Source organism: Nycticebus coucang, chromosome 8, assembly GCF_027406575.1.
Source record: "Nycticebus coucang isolate mNycCou1 chromosome 8, mNycCou1.pri, whole genome shotgun sequence".
Lineage (NCBI taxonomy): Eukaryota > Metazoa > Chordata > Mammalia > Primates > Lorisidae > Nycticebus > Nycticebus coucang.
The window spans coordinates 122469463-122478001 of NC_069787.1; positions in this window are offsets into that span (position 1 = coordinate 122469463).

Consider the following 8539-nt stretch of genomic DNA (forward strand, 5'->3'; position numbering starts at 1 on the left):
TGTAGAGACAGAGTCTCACTGTACCGCCCTCGGGTAGAGTGCCGTGGCCTCACACGGCTCACAGCAACCTCTAACTCTTGGGCTTACGCGATTCTCTTGCCTCAGCCTCCTGAGCAGCTGGGACTACAGGCGCCCGCCACAACGCCCGGCTATTTTTTTGTTGCAGTTTGGCCGGGGCTGGGTTTGAACCCTCCACCCTCGGCATATGGGTCCGGCGCCCTACTCACTGAGCCACAGGCGACGCCCAAGCATGGGCTTTTTCAAGCATGCAGCTCAAAACTCTTCCAGCTTCTCTACTCATTACATGGTTCAAGAGAGTTTCATCCATTATTTTTGAAGAGAGGATGTATAGATAAACAGTCTTTGTCCAAAAATCGTAGTTGTTGACTTCTACCTTCCACTATTAATAATAAAAAATGCAATTTTAATCTGCTTTTCTGTCTGAAGCTTGGATTTTTCTTAATTTCTACATGTGTCTTTAAAATTTTTTTTTCAATTCCTCCTGGTTATTTTTTCTCTATTTCTGGGTTACTTAACTCTAAAAACTTAGCGCCTTAAAACAATAAACATCTTATCTCACAATTTCTGTTGGTTAGGAATTCAGAAATGTACTAGCTGGATTGTTTGGATCAGTATTGTTTTGATCAGTATTTCTGATGAGATTGCAGTTAAGATGTCATCTGAACACTTCATTGGGACTGAAGGTTCATTTCTAAGGTTGGCAAGAGGCCTCAGTTCCTTGCCAAGTGTGCCTCTGTGTAGAGTTACTTAGATATTTTTCTGATGGGACAGCTGGTTTACCCCAGAGTGCGAGATCTGAGAGAATGAGCAAGGAGAAAGTTATAGTGCTTCTGTAACACGATCTCAAAGTTATACACAGTCACTTCTGCTATATTCTATTCATCAGAAGCAGATCACTTAACTCTACACTCAAGAAGAATTAAGTTCTACCTCTTGAAAGGAGGAGTATTAAAAAACTTGTGTGGCTCAGCACCTGTAGCTCAAGTGGCTAAGGCACCAGCCACATACACCAGAGTTGGCGAGTTTGAATCCAGCCCGGGCCTGCCAAGCAACAATGACAACTACAACCAACCAAACAAAAAAATAGCCAGGCGTTGTGATGGGCGCCTGTAGTCCCAGCTACTTGGGAGGCTGAGGCCAGAAAATCACTTAGGCCCAGGAGTTGGAGGTTGCTGTGAGCTGTGATGCTACAGCATTCTACCCAGGGCAACAGCTTAAGGCTCTGTCTCAAAAAAAAAAAAAAAGAAAGAAAGAAAAAGAACTGTGGACATATCTTAAAATTTCCCAGGAATGAGTGAACCATTTCAAATAATCAGAAGACAGAATTTATCTCCACTTCAAGAAAGTTTTTTCTATTATTTAAAAAATCATGGGCGGTACCTGTGGCTCAGTGAGTAGGGTGCTGGCCCCATGTACCAAGGCTGACCAGTTCGAGCTCAGCCCCAGCCAAACTGCAACAACAAAAAAAAAGGCCAGGTATTATGGCAGGCATCTGTAGTCCCAGCTACTGGGGAGGCTGAGGTAAGTGAATCGCCTAAGCCCAAGACCTGGAGGTTGCTGTAAGCTGTGACGCCACAGCACCCTACCTAGGGTGACAAAGTGAGACTGTCTCTAAATAAATAATCATAATGAAATAATTTATCTGTAGGAATTTTAAAATTTTAATTTATTTTTGAGATAGGGTCTCTGTTGCCTAGGCTAGAGTGCAGTGGTGTCATCATAGCTCACTGCAATCTCTGACTCCTGAGCTCTAGCAATCCTCCTGTTTCACCACCCCAAGTAGCTGGAACTAGAGGTGCGCAACACTACGCATGGCTGATTTTTATATTTTTTGTAGAGATGAGAGGTCTTGCTATTACTCAGGCTTGTCTGGAACTCCTGCCCTCAAGAAGCCCTCCGTCTTCTGCTTCCCAAACTGCCATGATCACAGACATGAGCTGCAGGTTTTTATGGGTATTTTATTGAGAAAATGTCATGAAGAAAATGGTATAATTCTGGTTTAAGTGGAGGCACCAGTAAAAGAATGTTTGCCTATCACAAATCTTTTGAATTATGTTATATATGTTATCTAGCTCCTGAATCCTGTAGGTTACTATGGTAGTTTATATTAACTGCAGTCATATATTTATGTTATATTGTTATATATCAATTGATAAGTATATAGTTTTGTAGTTAGTATTATTAACTCTGACACACTTAATGCTATGTATCTCTAGACTCTGATGATGATAAGTACCTATTCTTTTTTTTTTTTTTTTGTAGAGACAGAGTCTCACTTTATGGCCCTCGGTAGAGTGCCGTGGCCTCACACGGCTCACAGCAACCTCCAACTCCTGGGCTTAAGCGATTTTCTTGCCTCAGCCTCCCGAGTAGCTGGGACTACAGGCGCCCGCCACAATGCCCGGCTATTTTTTTTTTTTTTTTTGGTTGCAGTTTGGCCGGGGCCGGGCCCGAACCCGCCACCCTCGGTATATGGGGCCGGCGCCCCACCGACTGAGCCATAGGCGCCGCCCAATAAGTACCTACTCTTAACTGCTATTTTCTAGATCCTCAAATACTAAAGGCATCAAGGATGAAAAGAAACATGGACTATTGAAATAAGTTATCCTCCAATTATCTTCTTAGAAAGTATTTAGAAGCTATAATAAAAATTATTTAAGTCTACCCAGACCAACAATGTCAATACAACAATTGGTACTTATAGGTTACCATTAACAAAAAATGGTATCTCCTCAGAATAGACCCTCAGACTATTCTTGTATATTCAGATGGCCTGCACATACTTCCAGTCAACCATGCCCTCTATTTTGGACACGCCATCCTGCCTTTTCAAGTATTTAAATCAGTAACTCATCATTTCAGAAGGCCCATTTAACTTACCAGGAGTCCAGAACATAAGATTCTACCCTGGCTGGCCAGGAATTTCTAAATCTAAAATGTTACTACACTGACTCTGACAGAAATATGAGTACAAATTAAGAGATCCCACAGACTAATGTAAATATGTTGTCAAAAACAGTCCAAAATAAAATATCTTCAACTAATTATAGGCCAGCCAATAGAGTCTGTACAATAGCTAACGAATCTTTTTTTTTTTTTTTTTGAGACAGAGTCGTTCCTTCGCCCTGGGTTAAGTGCTGTGGCATTACAGGTCACAGCAACCTCAAACTCTTAGGTTTGAGCAATCTTCTTGCCTCAGCCTCCCCAATAGTTGGGACTAAGACACCTGCCACAACACCCAGCTAGTTTTTCTATTAGAGACAGGGTCTCTCTCTTGCTGAGTTAAAGCAATTTCCCTCCCTTGGCCTCCCAGACTGCTAGGATTACAGGCGTGAGCCACTATGCCTGGCCACAGCTCACAAATGGTATTGTATCAATCAAAACAAGAGAAAACAGTTATTTTTTTTAAATCCCAGACCTTCCTGAGAGTGTGAGCCAACCCGTAGCCCAATCCCCTCCACTCCACCCCAGCCTTCTCCCTTCCTGTCTGCAATGCCTGGCTTGTCTCATTGACATTGGGGCCCATTGGCTTCTTCACAGTCACAGCACCTGAGTATGTGCAAACCAAGGCTGCCACCCTCAGTTTCCCCATCTGTCTAATGGAGTATGTTTCAGCTCCTGCCCAAGCCTCTCTAATGGGCAATTGCCTCTGGGGAGTAGCAAGTCCTGGAGAATGAGGACTAAGCTACACAATTCTACTCAAGAACTCAGCTTTGAATTTGCAAACTGCTGGGACCTCACTATACAGCCAGCAGGGCACTGAGAATGTTTTTCTTCCAGTTTTTAATCAGTGTCCAGTAGTGTGAACACAGCCTCTCTGCTGACACTTTCCAATGCAGTGAGATCTGGAGTTCCCACAGCAACAGATGTCAGGTTTTTTGTTAAAGGCCACTTGGTTAAATTGACCAAACTTATTCCTGAGTTTTATTCTCCTAGTTAGGTCTAGGCTGTCTAAGAAATTAAATACAGAAGTTTGCAAATATCTCCTAAGGTATTTATGATTTTTCTTTCTTTTGTTTTTTTTTTTTTTTTTTTTTTTTTGAGACAGAGCTTCAAGCTGTCGCCCTGGGTAGAGTGCTGTGGCATCACAGCTCCCAGCAACCTCCAACTCCTGGGCTCAAGCAATTCTCCTACCTCCGCCTCCCAAGTAGCTGGGACTACACGCACCGGCTACAACGCCTGGCTATTTTTTTTTTTTCTTGGTTGCAGCCCTCATTGTTGTTTGGTGGGCCCGGGCTGGATTTGAACCCGCCAGCTCGGGTGTATGTGGCTGGTGCCTTAGCTGCTTGAGCCACAGGTGCTGAGCCTATGATTTTTCTTATTTTTTGTGCCTTTCTCCTCTGCATGGCTATCCAGAGCTGATATTTAACTATTAATACTGTACCCAACAGAGACAAAATCCCTCTTAGTCAGCTCTTTAGAATGATTTTTGACCAAAAGCAGACTAGTAGTGGAGGGGTCATTGAATTCTGATGTGGACTGTGGTGCAATCTTGATTAACTGAGGTATAGCTAGCAATGTAATATAATGCTAGACATTCTACATAGTGAGCCAGCCAGTCATACATGATGACATTATATCCATGTCTAAACTCTTGAGGGTTTTTAGAGAATCCATCAGTAACTAACTATAGAGTTTTCTCCGAACCTGGTGTGGCAATTTTAAACCATGGCCCCCAAATTGTTTATCACTTCTACCTTTGAGCGGTGGAGTCCAAGTCCTTTCCCTTGAATCTAGCATTCATAACTGAACAATGAATACAGCTGAGGTGATGCTAGGCTAATTTCTAGGCCCAGGTCTTAAGAAACTGGCAGTTTCCTTTTCCTGTTTATTAAAATACTCTTGGAACTGAGTCCCATGCACTAAGGGAAGAACTGTCTGGAAATGAATGAAGGCCTGTGGCTTTCAGCACTGGCTAAGCTCCTAGTCAACAGTACCAAATTGCCAGCCATGTGTTGAGCTATCTTGGAAGTGAATGCTCCAGCCCCACGCTAAGCCATGCTTGCTGATATTACCTGAAGAGTAGTAACAAACCTTCACTATTAAGCTTAAGCTGTGCCCAAATTGCTGTTGCCTCCTCAGAAGACCTCATGGTAGTCTTCTGAGATAGGCTGAGACATTTCTCTACAAACCTGGGAGCCCATCACCACCAGGCCCTCAGTGCCACTTAGCAAATATGGAACAACTGTCACTATCACTGTGAAGACAAGACTGATACTGCATGGGATTCTCAGCCAGTACAGTCATGAACAGCTGTTATTTTTGCATGCTCAGTGCCCCTTATTCAAGTCTTGGGTTAATATCACTCTCTCTTTTCTTTGGGAAACTGGTTTTCCCTGATTGATGTGTTTTGGTGAAGCTGCTTAAACTGCCAAGCATGAAACCCTACTGGTAGTAGCTGTGATCCCGTCTTTGCTTTTCCTCTGTTCCCTATGCTCCAAATTCTCTACCATCCTTACTGGAATGATCACAAAGGTGAACACAGGAGCTACACTAGGCCTATCAGAATCCACCGTACTATGTATGGATTTGCTAAAATTTACCAGGCAGCCCCATACTGATGACCACTATAGATAGTTCTTTCTGGTTTGATATTTTTTTTGACATTACCAAATATATATATATGTGTGTGTGTGTATACACTTACATGTAATAATATGTATGTGTATGTATGTATGTGGAACTTCTGTGAAAATATATACATTTGAAATAAGATAACATGGCCAAATAGTTCTCCAAAAAGATTTGTACCAATTTATATTCCCTTTAACTGTGAGTAATTGCATTTACTTTCTTCTTATTAGTTTATATAGTACAAAAGTTGTTAATTACTTCCACACTGATGACAGGTAAGAAATATGATGATCTTTTAATTAGTATTCGTTTATGTAAGTATATCATGTAGTATATCATGTTTATGATATACATCTCATTGAAGCTATAACTCTCAAAAGCAAGAGAGGAATTATGTCAAAAAAGGTTACTTATATTATTATAATATGGCTACTCATTGTAAATACAATTTTTGTTCTTTTATAGATAAACTGTCTTCCATTTAGAAGCCTGTGGAATTTTGCTTTGTCCTTGGATTTCAGAATTTTCAGTAGGACTTATGAAGGTATGTAATAATACATGTGTGTTTTTCTATTAATATTGTTCAACACTTATAAGCCTTTTGAACAAAGTTCCAAATTTTTCTTGAATTTAGGGAAGTTTTTAAACAATACGTTCCTCCCCCCCCTTTCACTAATTCCTCTTAGAAATCCTAATGAATTTATATTTTGTTTACTGGATTTACTTGTTAAGCTTTCTCTAAAAATTTTCCTTTTTCTTTTTGCTCTGTGTTCTTGGAAACTTCCGCAATAGGCCCTTCAAAAAAAAATTGGAATTGTACAGTTAAATTTGTGCCTTTGAAAAATAAGTAAGAGTTTATTTCAACTCCCCCCCCCCAAAAAAAGGACTGTAAAAAACTATTTATATGGAGGGCGGCGCCTGTGGCTCAGTCGGTAAGGCGCCGGCCCCATATACCGAGGGTGGCGGGTTCAAACCCGGCCCCGGCTGAACTGCAACCGAAAAATAGCCGGGCGTTGTGGCGGGCGCCTGTAGTCCCAGCTGCTCGGGAGGTTGAGGCAAGAGAATCGCTTGAGCCCAGGAGTTGGAGGTTGCTGTGAGCTGTGTGATGCCACGGCACTCTACCAAGGGCCATAAGGTGAAACTCTGTCTCTACAAAAAAAAAAAAAGATGGGTTTGGGCGGCGCCTGTGGCTCAGTCAGTAGGGCGCCGTCCCCATATGCCGAGGGTGGCGGGTTCAAACCCGGCCCAGGCCAAACTGCAACAAAAAAATAGCCGGGCGTTGTGGCGGGCGCCTGTAGTCCCAGCTACTTGGGAGGCTGAGGCAAGAGAATCGCTTAAGCCCAGGAGTTGGAGGTTGCTGTGAGCTGTGTGAGGCCACGGCACTCTACGGAGGGCCATAAAGTGAGACTCTGTCTCTACAAAAAAAAAAAAACAACTATTTATATGGGGGTTGGAGGTCATTCTTGGAGGTTTAAAAATGGCAGATTATCTAAGACTGCTGAGGTTTAGTGATGGATACACTGGCTGTTCATTATGTACATATATGTGTTTGAAATTCTCCATAATGGAAAATAAGAACAAAACCCTCTTAAAACAAATTGGTTAACAGTTGCTGTTAGTATTGCTATTTAGTCTGTTTCAGAGACAAAACAAAAAACTGGAGGGATATTGTTGGCCTTCGAGAATCAGTAGAAGGCTAGGATATCTGGTTTAGCAAAAACACAGAAATCTAAGTGGCTCAATGCTAGACAGCAGGAGTTACAGCAATAGACTTAGACTTAAAACATTTTTTTCCAAAATCTACTCCAATGCCAGGAGTATGATCTCCCTCCCAGTTTCAAGTTTTACCTGCGCTCTATTATAAAAAATTAATACCACCATCTAGTGGACCCTTCTGATTATACATTTCTTCATTGGTTTTAAAGTCAGTTCACTCTCATCTGAACTGTATCTTCTTTTATTTATTTATTTTTTGAGACAGAGTCTCAAGCTGTTGCCCTGGGTAGAGTGCTGTGGCATCACAGCTCACAGCAACCTCCAACTCCTGGGCTTAAGCAATTCTCTTGCTTCAGCCTCCCAAGTACCTGGGACTACAGGTGCCCGCCACAATACCTGGCTATTTTTTGGTTGTGGTTGTCATTATTGTTTTGGCAGGCTCAGACTGGATTCCAACCCACCAGCTCCAGTGTATGTGGCTGGCGCCCTAGCCACTGAGCTACAGGCACCGAGCCTGAACCATATCTTCTATTCCTTAGAATTTTCAAATTATATTTGCGAAGGGTGGATCAGGTATATTGTGATATTATTTATTCCTAGTAAAATTGGTCCTTTTTAGTGTACAGGTCTATGAGTTTTAACAAATGCACAGTTGTGTAACCACCACCACAATCAAGGTATGGAATAGTTCTATAACTCTGAAAAATTTCCTTGAGCTCATGTGAAGTTAACTTTCTCACCCATCCCTTAGGCCCGGTCAACACAGATCTGTTTCCTCTCTGTATAACTTTGCCTTTTCCAAAATGTCAGGTAAATGGAATCATACAAGTCTTTCAGTCAGTGTAATACATGTAGATTCATCTATGTTGTTATACACCCTCTTGCCTGCCTTCACCTTTTTTTTTTCCTTTTTTGAAACAGTCTCACTCTATCACCCTCAGTAGTGTGCTATGGCCTAATACCTCACAGCAACTTCAAACTCTTGAGCTCAAGCAATCTTCTTGCCTAAGCCTCCTGAGTAGCTGGGACTATAGGTGTGCATCACTACATTCAGCTGTTTTTTTCTATTTTTAGTAGAGACGGATCTTGCTTGTGCTCAGGCTGTTCTCGAACTCCTGAGCTTAAGTAATCGTCCCACCTTGGCTTCCCAGAGTACTAGGATCACAGGTGTGAGCCACTGTGCCCAGCCATGCCTCCACCCTTTTTATTTTTCCAGAGTAGTATTCTG